We start from the raw sequence: 12,880 nt of genomic DNA, 5'->3' as shown, positions 1-12,880 counted from the left end.
GCCATCTATACACAGCAGGATGCCGCACAGTGCCATCTATACTCAGCAGGGAGCCGCACGGAGCCATCTATATACAGCAGGGAGCCGCACGTATCCATCTATACACAGCAGGAGGCAGCAAGACACTATGTATACACAAAAGGGGGGCTCAAGGCGCCATCTATACACAGAGGCAGGCCGCACGTATCCATGTATACATAGCAGGATGCCGCACAGCGCCATCAATATACAGCGGGAGGCCGCACGGTGCCATCTATACACAGCGTGAGGCCGAACGTAGAAATCTATACACAGCAGGAGGCCATACGGCGCCCCCCTAATGCTAACCTTAGTCGTTCTAACGATAACCCTAGTCGGCCTAGCGCTAACCCTAGTCATCCTAGCACTAACCCTAGTCATCCAAGAGATCACACTAGTCGTCGTAACGCTAACCCTAGTCGTCCTAGCGCTAATCCTAATCGTCCTAACGCTAACCCTAGTCGTCTTAAGGCTAACCCTAGTCGTCCTAACGCTAACCATGTTCGTACTAAAGTTAGCACTAGTCGTCCTAACGCTAACCCTAGTTGTCCTAACGCTAACCCTAGTCGTCCAAGAGCTAACCCTAGTCGTCCAAGAGCTAACCCTAGTCATCCTAGAGCTAACCCTAGTCATCTTCGCGCTAACCCTGGTCGTACTAACGCTAACCCTAGTCGTCCTAGCGCTAACCTCAGTCGTCCTAGGGGAAACCCTAGTCGTCCTAAGGCTAACCCTAGTCGTCCTAACGCTAACCCTATTCATCCTAAGGCTAAACCTAGTCGTCCTAACGCTAACCCTAGTCGTCCTAGCGCTAACCCTAGTCGTCCTAAGGCTTACCCTAGTCGTCCTATCGCTAACCCTAGTCGTCCTAAGGCTAACCCTAGTCATCCTAACGCTAAACCGAGTCATCCTAGCGCTAACTCTAGTCGTAACTAATGTTAACCCTAGTCGTCCTAAGGATAACCCTGGTCGTACTAACGCTAACCCTAGTTGTCCTAAGGATAACCTGGTCGTCCTAAAGCTAACCCTAGTCATCCTAACGCTAACCCTAGTGGTCCTAACGCTAACCCTAGTCATCCTAATGCTAACCCCAGTCATCCTAGCGCTAACCATAGTGTCCTAGAGCAAACCTTATTCGTCCTAGCTCTAACCCTAGTCGTCCTAGCGCTAAACCTAGTCGTCCTAACTCTCACCCTAGTCATCCTAACGCTAACTCTAGTTGTACTAATGCTAACCCTAGTTGTTCTAGCGCTAACCGTAGTTGTCCTAACGCTAACCCTAGTCGTCCTAACGCTAACCCTAGTCGTCCTAGCGCTAAACCTAGTCGTGCTAGCGCTAACCCTAGTCATCCTAACGCTAACCTAAGTCGTCCTAACGGTAACCCTAGTCGTCGTAGCGCTAACCCTAGTCATCCGAGAGCTCGCACTAGTCATCCTAACGCTAACCCTAGTCGTCCTAGCGCTAATCCTAGTCGTGCTAACACTAACCCTAGTCATTTTAAGGCTAACCCAAGTCGTCCTAATGCTAACCCTGGTCGTACTAAAGCTAGCCCTAGTCATCCTATCGCTAACCCTAGTCGTCCTAACGCTAACCCAAGTCGTTCAAGAGCTAACCCTAGTCATCCTAGAGCTAAACCTAGTCATCCTCGCGCTAACCCTGGTCGTCCTAACGCTAACTGTAGTCATCTTAGCGCTAACCTCAGTCGTCCTAGCGGAAACCCTAGTCGTCCTAAGGCTGACCCTAGTCGTCATAACGCTAACCCTATTCATCCTAAGGCTAAACCTAGTCGTCCTAACGCTAACCCTAGTCGTCCTAGCGCTAACCCTAGTCGTCCTAAGGCATACCCTAGTCGTCCTATCGCTAACCCTAGTCATCCTAAGGCTAACCCTAGTCATCCTAACGCTAAACCGAGTCGTCCTAGCGCTAACTCTAGTCGTCCTAAGGCTAACCCTAGTCATAACTAACGTTAACACTAGTCGTCCTAAGGATAACCCTGGTCGTACTAACGCTAACCCTAGTCGTCCTAAGGATAACCTGGTCGTCCTAACGCTAACCCTAGTCATCCTAACGCTAACCCTAGTGGTCCTAACGCTAACCCTAGTCATCGTAATGCTAACCCCAGTCATCCTAGCGCTAACCCTAGTGTCCTAGGGCAAACCTTATTCGTCCTAGCGCTAACCCTAGTCATCCAAGCGCTAAACCTAGTCGTCCTAACTCTAACCCTAGTCATCCTAACGCTAACTCTAGTTGTACTAACGCTAACCCTAGTTGTTCTAGCGCTAACCGTAGTCGTCCTAACGCTAACCCTAGTCGTCATAACGCTAACCCTAGTCGTCCTAGCGCTAACCCTAGTCATCCGAGAGCTCGCACTAGTCATCCTAACGCTAACCCTAGTCGTCCTAGCCCTAATCCTAGTCGTCCTAACACTAACCCTAGTCATCTTAAGGCTAACCCAATTCGTCCTAACGCTAACCCTGGTCGTACTAAAGCTAGCTCTAGTCGTCCTAACGCTAACCCTAGTCGTCCTAACGCTAACCCTAGTCGTCCAAGAGCTAACCCTGGTCATCCTAGAGCTAACCCTAGTCATCCTTGCGCTAACCTTGGTCGTCCTAACTCTAACTATAGTCGTCCTAGCGCTAGCCTCAGTCGTCCTAGCGGAAAACCTATTCGTCCTAAGGCTAACCCTAGTCATCATAACACTAACCCTATTCATCCTAAGGCTAAACCTAGTCATCCTAACGCTAACCCTAGTCGTCCAAGCGCTAACCCTAGTCGTCCTAAGGCTTACCCTAGTCGTCCTATCGCTAACTCTAGTCGTCCTAAGGCTAACCCTAGTCGTAACTAACGTTAACCCTAGTCATCCTAAGGATAACCCTGGTCGTACTAACGCTAACCCTAGTCGTCCTAAGGATAACCTGGTCGTCCTAACGCTAACCCTAGTCATCCTAACGCTAACCCTAGTGGTCCTAACGCTAACCCTAGTCATCCTAATGCTAACCCCAGTCATCCTAGCGTTAACCCTAGTGTCCTAGAGCAAACCTTATTCGTCCTAGCGCTAACCCTAGTCGTCCTAGCGCTAAACCTAGTCGTCCTAACTCTAACCCTAGTCATCCTAACGCTAACTCTAGTTGTACTAACGCTAACCCTAGTTGTTCTAGCGCTAACCGTAGTCGTCCTAACGCTAACCCTAGTCGTCCTAACGCTAACCCTAGTCGTCCTAGCGCTAAACCTAGTCGTGCTAGCGCTAACCTAAGTCGTCATAACGGTAACCCTAGTCGTTCTAGCGCTAACCCTAGTCATCCGAGAGCTCGCACTAGTCATCCTAACGCTAACCCTAGTCGTCCTAGTGCTAATCCTAGTCGTCCTAACACTAACCCTAGTCATCTTAAGGCTAACCCAAGTCGTCCTAACGCTAACCCTGGTCGTACTAAAGCTAGCCCTAGTCGTCCTAACGCTAACCCTAGTCGTCCTAACGCTAACCCTAGTCGTCCAAGAGCTAACCCTGGTCATCCTAGAGCTAACCCTAGTCATCCTCGCGCTAACCCTGGTCGTCCTAACTCTAACTATAGTCGTCCTAGCGCTAACCTCAGTCGTCCTAGCGGAAACCCTAGTCGTCCTAAGGCTAACCCTAGTCATCATAACACTAACCCTATTCATCCTAAGGCTAAACCTAGTCGTCCTAACGCTAACCCTAGTCGTCCTAAGGCTTACCCTAGTCGTCCTTTCGCTAACCCTAGTAGTCGTAAGGCTAACCCTAGTCATCCAAACGCTAAACCTAGTCGTCCTAGCGCTAACTCTAGTCGTCCTAAGGATAACCCTGGTCGTACTAACGCTTACCCTAGTCGTCCTAAGGATAACCCTGGTCGTCCTAACACTAACCCTAGTCATCCTAGAGCTAACCCTAGTGTCCTAGTGCAAACCTTATTCGTCCTAGCGCTAACCCTAGTCGTCCTAGCACTAAACCTAGTCATCCTAACTCTAACCCTAGTCATCCTAACGCTAACCCTAGTTGTACTAACGCTAACCCTAGTTGTCCTAGCGCTAACCGTAGTCATCCTAACGCTAACCATAGTCGTCCTAACGCTAACCCTAGTCATCCTAGCGCTAAACCTAGTCGTGCTAGCACTAACCCTAGTCATCCTAACGCTAACCTAAGTCATCCTAACGGTAACCCTTGTTGTCCTAGCGCTAGCCCTAGTCGTCCTAGCGCTAATCCTAGTCGTCCTAAGGCTAACTCTAGTCATCCTAACGCTAACCCTAGTCGTCCTAGCGCTATCCCTGGTCGTCCTAACGCTAATCCTAGTTGTCCTAGCACTAGCCTTAGTCGTCCTAGCGCTAACCCTAGTCGTACTAACGCCAACCCTAGTCATCCTAACGCTAACCCTAGTCGTCCTAAGGCTAACCCTAGTCATCCTAACGCTAACCCTAGTCGTCCTAACGCTAACCCTAGTCGTCCTAGCGCTAACACTAGTCGTCCTAGCGCTAACCCTGGTTGTCCAAGCGCTAACCCTAGTCGTCCTAAGGCTTACCCTAGTCGTCCTATCGCTAACCCTAGTCATCCTAAGGCTAACCCTAGTCATCCTAACGCTAAACCGAGTCGTCCTAGCGCTAACTCTATTCGTCCTAAGGCTAACCCTAGTCATAACTAACGTTAAAACTAGTCGTCCTAAGGATAACCCTGGTCGTACTAACGCTAACCCTAGTCGTCCTAAGGATAACCTGGTCGTCCTAACGCTAACCCTAGTCATCCTAACGCTAACCCTAGTGGTCCTAACGCTAACCCTAGTCATCGTAATGCTAACCCCAGTCATCCTAGCGCTAACCCTAGTGTCCTAGAGCAAACCTTATTCGTCCTAGCGCTAACCCTAGTCATCCAAGCGCTAAACCTAGTCGTCCTAACTCTAACCCTAGTCATCCTAACGCTAACTCTAGTTGTACTAACGCTAACCCTAGTTGTTCTAGCGCTAACCGTAGTCGTCCTAACGCTAACCCTAGTCGTCATAACGCTAACCCTAGTCGTCCTAGCGCTAAACCTAGTTGTGCTAGCGCTAACCTAAGTCGTCATAACGGTAACCCTAGTCGTCCTAGCGCTAACCCTAGTCATCCGAGAGCTCGCACTAGTCATCCTAACGCTAACCCTAGTCGTCCTAGCCCTAATCCTAGTCGTACTAACACTAACCCTAGTCATCTTAAGGCTAACCCAATTCGTCCTAACGCTAACCCTGGTCGTACTAAAGCTAGCCCTAGTCGTCCTAACGCTAACCCTAGTCGTCCTAACGCTAACCCTAGTCGTCCAAGAGCTAACCCTGGTCATCCTAGAGCTAACCCTAGTCATCCTCGCGCTAACCCTGGTCGTCCTAACTCTAACTATAGTCGTCCTAGCGCTAGCCTCAGTCGTCCTAGCGGAAACCCTAGTCGTCCTAAGGCTAACCCTAGTCATCATAACACTAACTCTATTCATCCTAAGGCTAAACCTAGTCGTCCTAACGCTAACCCTAGTCGTCCAAGCGCTAACCCTAGTCGTCCTAAGGCTTACCCTAGTCGTCCTATCGCTAACTCTAGTCGTCCTAAGGCTAACCCTAGTCGTAACTAACGTTAACCCTAGTCGTCCTAAGGATAACCCTGGTCGTACTAACGCTAACCCTAGTCGTCCTAAGGATAACCTGGTCGTCCTAACGCTAACCCTAGTCATCCTAACGCTAACCCTAGTCGTCCTAAGGCTAACCCTAGTCATCCTAATGCTAACCCCAGTCATCCTAGCGCTAACCCTAGTGTCCTAGAGCAAACCTTATTCGTCCTAGCGCTAACCCTAGTTGTCCTAACCCTAACCCTAACCCTAACCCTAACCCTAACCCTAACCCTAACCCTAGCCCTAGCCCTAACCCTAACCCTAACCCTAACCCTAACCCTAACCCTAACCCTAACCCTTACCCTTACCCTAACCCTAACCCTAACCCTAACCCTAACCCTAACCCTAACCCTAGCCCTAGCCCTAGCCCTAACCCTAACCCTAACCCTAACCCTAACCCTAACCCTAACCCTTACCCTAACCCTAACCCTAACCCTAACCCTAACCCTAACCCTAACCTGGTTGTCCTAACGCTAACCCTAGTCATCCTAACGCTAACCCTAGTCGTCCTAAGGCTAACCCTAGTCATCCTAATGCTAACCCCAGTCATCCTAGCGCTAACCCTAGTGTCCTAGAGCAAACCTTATTCGTCCTAGCGCTAACCCTAGTCGTCCTAGCCCTAACCCTAACCCTAACCCTAACCCTAACCCTAACCCTAGCCCTAGCCCTAGCCCTAGCCCTAGCCCTAACCCTAACCCTAACCCTAACCCTAACCCTAACCCTTACCCTTACCCTAACCCTAACCCTAACCCTAACCCTAACCCTAACCCTAACCCTAGCCCTAGCCCTAGCCCTAGCCCTAACCCTAACCCTAACCCTAACCCTAACCCTAACCCTAACCCTAACCCTAACCCTTACCCTTACCCTAACCCTAACCCTAACCCTAACCCTAACCCTAACCCTAACCTGGTCGTCCTAACGCTAACCCTAGTCATCCTAACGCTAACCCTAGTCGTCCTAAGGCTAACCCTAGTCATCCTAATGCTAACCCCAGTCATCCTAGCGCTAACCCTAGTGTCCTAGAGCAAACCTTATTCGTCCTAGCGCTAACCCTAGTCGTCCTAGCCCTAACCCTAACCCTAACCCTAACCCTAACCCTAACCATAACCCTAACCCTAACCCTAACCCTAACCTGGTCGTCCTAACGCTAACCCTAGTCATCCTAACGCTAACCCTAGTCGTCCTAAGGCTAACCCTAGTCATCCTAATGCTAACCCCAGTCATCCTAGCGCTAACCCTAGTGTCCTAGAGCAAACCTTATTCGTCCTAGCGCTAACCCTAGTCGTCCTAGCCCTAACCCTAACCCTAACCCTAACCCTAACCCTAACCCTAACCCTAACCCTAATCCTAACCCTAACCCTAACCCTAACCCTAACCCTAACCCTAGCCCTAGCCCTAGCCCTAGCCCTAGCCCTAACCATAACCCTAACCCTAACCCTAACCCTTACCCTAACCCTAACCCTAACCCTAACCCTAACCCTAACCCAAACCCTAACCCTAACCCTAACCTGGTCGTCCTAACGCTAACCCTAGTCATCCTAACGCTAACCCTAGTCGTCCTAAGGCTAACCCTAGTCATCCTAATGCTAACCCCAGTCATCCTAGCGCTAACCCTAGTGTCCTAGAGCAAACCTTATTCGTCCTAGCGCTAACCCTAGTCGTCCTAGCCCTAACCCTAACCCTAACCCTAACCCTAACCCTAACCCTAACCTGGTCGTCCTAACGCTAACCCTAGTCATCCTAACGCTAACCCTAGTCGTCCTAAGGCTAACCCTAGTCATCCTAATGCTAACCCCAGTCATCCTAGCGCTAACCCTAGTGTCCTAGAGCAAACCTTATTCGTCCTAGCGCTAACCCTAGTCGTCCTAGCCCTAACCCTAACCCTAACCCTAACCCTAACCCTAACCCTAACCCTAGCCCTAGCCCTAGCCCTAGCCCTAGCCCTAGCCCTAACCCTAACCCTAACCCTAACCCTAACCCTAACCCTAACCATAACCCTAACCCTAACCCTAACCCTAACCCTAACCTGGTCGTCCTAACGCTAACCCTAGTCATCCTAACGCTAACCCTAGTCGTCCTAAGGCTAACCCTAGTCATCCTAATGCTAACCCCAGTCATCCTAGCGCTAACCCTAGTGTCCTAGAGCAAACCTTATTCGTCCTAGCGCTAACCCTAGTCGTCCTAACCCTAACCCTAACCCTAACCCTAACCCTAGCCCTAGCCCTAGCCCTAGCCCTAGCCCTAGCCCTAGCCCTAACCCTAACCCTAACCCTAACCCTAACCCTAACCCTAACCCTAACCCTAGCCCTAGCCCTAACCCTAACCCTAACCCTATCCCTAACCCTAACCCTAACCCTAACCCTAACCCTAACCCTAACCCTAACCCTAACTCTAACCCTAACCTATCTCATATACGTTTGTTCTTTTGCGCTATATGAGAGGATGAGAGGAACCTCATTTTCAGATATTTGGTTTGTGAGGCCACGGTGGCGCAGGTGTCAGCACTGCAGCCTTGCTATTGCTAGGGTCCTGGGTTCAAATCCCTAAAGGGTAAAGTTGAAAAACTTTTTTTTTCTGGACTTAGAAAATTTTTCGACTTGTGTCAGACTTCCAGAGAGGGGAGCATGTCAGTGCGCGCATCCGATTTCAGTTCCAGAGCGATTCGCGCGATGAGTCCTTGATACTTAGTCGTTTTTGCCAAAATTTCTGAGTTTTTGAAAATTTCACAAATTTGTGAAAACTTCCACAAAATGAGGTTCTAGTATGTTATAGGGCATCCCAGGAGGGCTTCATATGTGTGGGTAAAATATATATCCCACAGGGGGAAAATTGAAAAAAAGTTGAAAAAAAAAATTTTTGGGGACTTAGAAAATTTTTCGACTTGTGTCAGACTTCCAGAGAGGGGAGCATGTCAGTGCGCGCATCCGATTTCAGTTCCAGAGCGATTTCTCCGATGAGTCCTTGATACTTAGTCGTTTTGGCCAAAATTTCTGACTTTTTGAAAATTTCACAAATTTGTGAAAACTTCCACAAAATGAGGTTCTAGTATGTCATAGGGCATCCCAGGAGGGCTTCATATGTGTGGGTAAAATATATATCCCACAGGGGGAAAATTGAAAAAAAGTTGAAAAAAAAAATTTTTGGGGACTTAGAAAATTTTTCGACTTGTGTCAGACTTCCAGAGAGGGGAGCATGTCAGTGCGCGCATCCGATTTCAGTTCCAGAGCGATTCCTCCGATGAGTCCTTGATACTTAGTCGTTTTGGCCAAAATTTCTGACTTTTTGAAAATTTCACAAATTTGTGAAAACTTCCACAAAATGAGGTTCTAGTATGTCATAGGGCATCCCAGGAGGGCTTCATATGTGTGGGTAAAATATATATCCCACAGGGGGAAAATTGAAAAAAAGTTGAAAAAAAAAATTTTTGGGGACTTAGAAAATTTTTCGACTTGTGTCAGACTTCCAGAGAGGGGAGCATGTCAGTGCGCGCATCCGATTTCAGTTCCAGAGCGATTTCTCCGATGAGTCCTTGATACTTAGTCGTTTTGGCCAAAATTTCTGACTTTTTGAAAATTTCACAAATTTGTGAAAACTTCCACAAAATGAGGTTCTAGTATGTCATAGGGCATCCCAGGAGGGCTTCATATGTGTGGGTAAAATATATATCCCACAGGGGGAAAATTGAAAAAAAGTTGAAAAAAAAAATTTTTGGGGACTTAGAAAATTTTTCGACTTGTGTCAGACTTCCAGAGAGGGGAGCATGTCAGTGCGCGCATCCGATTTCAGTTCCAGAGCGATTCCTCCGATGAGTCCTTGATACTTAGTCGTTTTGGCCAAAATTTCTGACTTTTTGAAAATTTCACAAATTTGTGAAAACTTCCACAAAATGAGGTTCTAGTATGTCATAGGGCATCCCAGGAGGGCTTCATATGTGTGGGTAAAATATATATCCCACAGGGGGAAAATTGAAAAAAAGTTGAAAAAAAAAATTTTTGGGGACTTAGAAAATTTTTCGACTTGTGTCAGACTTCCAGAGAGGGGAGCATGTCAGTGCGCGCATCCGATTTCAGTTCCAGAGCGATTCCTCCGATGAGTCCTTGATACTTAGTCGTTTTGGCCAAAATTTCTGACTTTTTGAAAATTTCACAAATTTGTGAAAACTTCCACAAAATGAGGTTCTAGTATGTCATAGGGCATCCCAGGAGGGCTTCATATGTGTGGGTAAAATATATATCCCACAGGGGGAAAATTGAAAAAAAGTTGAAAAAAAAAATTTTTGGGGACTTAGAAAATTTTTCGACTTGTGTCAGACTTCCAGAGAGGGGAGCATGTCAGTGCGCGCATCCGATTTCAGTTCCAGAGCGATTCCTCCGATGAGTCCTTGATACTTAGTCGTTTTGGCCAAAATTTCTGACTTTTTGAAAATTTCACAAATTTGTGAAAACTTCCACAAAATGAGGTTCTAGTATGTCATAGGGCATCCCAGGAGGGCTTCATATGTGTGGGTAAAATATATATCCCACAGGGGGAAAATTGAAAAAAAGTTGAAAAAAAAAATTTTTGGGGACTTAGAAAATTTTTCGACTTGTGTCAGACTTCCAGAGAGGGGAGCATGTCAGTGCGCGCATCCGATTTCAGTTCCAGAGCGATTTCTCCGATGAGTCCTTGATACTTAGTCGTTTTGGCCAAAATTTCTGACTTTTTGAAAATTTCACAAATTTGTGAAAACTTCCACAAAATGAGGTTCTAGTATGTCATAGGGCATCCCAGGAGGGCTTCATATGTGTGGGTAACATATATATCCCACAGGGGGAAAATTGAAAAAAAGTTGAAAAAAAAAATTTTTGGGGACTTAGAAAATTTTTCGACTTGTGTCAGACTTCCAGAGAGGGGAGCATGTCAGTGCGCGCATCCGATTTCAGTTCCAGAGCGATTCCTCCGATGAGTCCTTGATACTTAGTCGTTTTGGCCAAAATTTCTGACTTTTTGAAAATTTCACAAATTTGTGAAAACTTCCACAAAATGAGGTTCTAGTATGTCATAGGGCATCCGAGGAGGGCTTCATATGTGTGGGTAAAATATATATCCCACAGGGGGAAAATTGAAAAAAAGTTGAAAAAAAAAATTTTTGGGGACTTAGAAAATTTTTCGACTTGTGTCAGACTTCCAGAGAGGGGAGCATGTCAGTGCGCGCATCCGATTTCAGTTCCAGAGCGATTCCTCCGATGAGTCCTTGATACTTAGTCTTTTTCAGAAGTCAGAATTTTGACTTCCAGGACCCACAAATCGTTGATAAATTGAGCCCGCTCACCAGTTCCAAGTGTTTTGGGGTCTCCCCGGTACCAGTAATGCAGCCTGCTCACTATATGTCGCAAAATAGAAAAAAAGTGAAAAAGAACCAGAATGAGGAAATTCCAGGGAGCCGAATCCGCCTAACAGTTCCAGGCGATCGGGTACTTTTTGACATGTGTCCCTAAAGTGGGTATAGGGTGACACTCCATGCAAATACCCAGTTTTGCACACCACCGGCAGAATATATAAGAGAGACGGACCTCTCAGCCCCGACACATTTCGACTCATTTAAGCTGGTTTTCACCTCTGTAGACCCGGGCACGTGTTTTGGCTATGAGTCCCTGTTCAGCTGGAGGTCTGCACCTTGGCTGAACCCAGACTTCCGCAGCTGCGTGGGGGGGCTTTTGCCGGTCGCCCATCCCAAGTAAGAGAGGTGTTCCTGGGTTGAAGTGAGCCTGGCCAGACCCCCCGCGGGCCCTGGTTCTCCACATGGGGGCGCCGTCAAGGCTAAAATCTGGATTTTTAGGCTGAGGAGAGGCTCCATGAGGGCGGATGCTTTCGTGGCTTCGACCCCAGTGCTGTTCCACATCCAGTACCCCCTCTGCAAGGGCGCCTGTACCCGAGTCTCGCTTCCAGGACTCTTGGGCACGCATCTCCCGACGACAGGGTTTTGCACACCACCGGCAGGATATATAAGAGAGACGGACCTCTCATCCTCGACACATTTCGACTCATTTAAGCTGGTTTTCACCTCTGTAGACCCGGGCACGTGTTTTGGCTATGAGTCCCTGTTCAGCTGGAGGTCTGCACCTTGGCTGAACCCAGACATCCGCAGCTGCGTGGGGGGACTCTTGCTGGTCGCCCATCCCAAGTAAGAGAGGTGTTCCTGGGTTGAAGTGAGCCTGGCCAGACCCCCCCGCGGGCCCTGGTTCTCCACATGGGGGCGCCGTCAAGGCTAAAATCTGGATTTTTAGGCTGAGGAGAGGCTCCATGAGGGCGCATGCTTTCGTGGCTTCGACCCCAGTGCTGTTCCACATCCAGTACCCCCTCTGCAAGGGCGCCTGTACCCGAGTCTCGCTTCCAGGACTCTTGGGCACGCATCTACTGACGACAGGGGTTTGCAGCCTCCGTACTTGGGCAAGTCCCTCCACGACCCCCTGCTCTTCCTCCGATCGATCTGGCACAGCGCTCCCGGGTGGGGAGGTGGCGCCGCTCGCTCGGCCCGGGCTTTGGAGCTCGCGCCGGCTTAAGGTGAGCGGTCCCTTCCTCCTCTACCCCCGGGCTTCCGACACCTATCTTTGGGCGCGCACGCCGGCCTCGCATCCCGTCTGCGGAGGTGGCCGAGCCGTGGGGAGTTTGATTCGAACCGAGCGAAGGCAGTGGTCCGACGACCCGCACGGGCGAACGGCGGGGCGCCCACCCACCCAGGCGTGGGGGCCCGTCGTCCGAATCGCTCCCTGTGCGGGGAAGCACAATGATCTTCTCCGAGGGCGGCCCTTTTCTTCCAGATGCGTACCCGGCCAGCGGAGGTTCGGGCCCGACAGGGTGGCCTCCGCGGCGGTGGCGACAGCGGCGGCGGTGGGTGGCGTCTCCGCGCCACTGCCGAGCTTCGTGATTTTCAGTCTTTTCCCGAGCCCCTACGAAAGTGGGGAGGATGACAGAGGTGTGGAGGCAGGCGAAGGGGGTTCTCACCGTGTGGTGTGCCCCAGCCCGACCGTCGCCTTCCCCCTTGACCCTCGTCCTCCCAGGCGGCTTGGTCAGGGAGCAGGAGAGAGAGCGAGAGAGGGAGAGCGGAAACCCCAGAGCCAAGGGGTTAGATGGAGAACGGGAGAAGGAACGAGGGCCAAGAGGTAGGGAGTACGGTGAAAGGCCGACCTGGGATCCCCCGCGCTCCCGCCCCGGGCGGGGAGCATCCCTGGGAAGAAAAGCCGCTCGGGCATCCCT

Source organism: Phyllobates terribilis, unplaced genomic scaffold (genome assembly GCF_046119375.1).
Source record: "Phyllobates terribilis strain yellow unplaced genomic scaffold, ASM4611937v1 Scaffold_328__1_contigs__length_2118332, whole genome shotgun sequence".
Lineage (NCBI taxonomy): Eukaryota > Metazoa > Chordata > Amphibia > Anura > Dendrobatidae > Phyllobates > Phyllobates terribilis.
The sequence above is the reverse complement of the archived record's forward strand: the minus strand, read 5'-3'. Positions refer to the sequence as shown.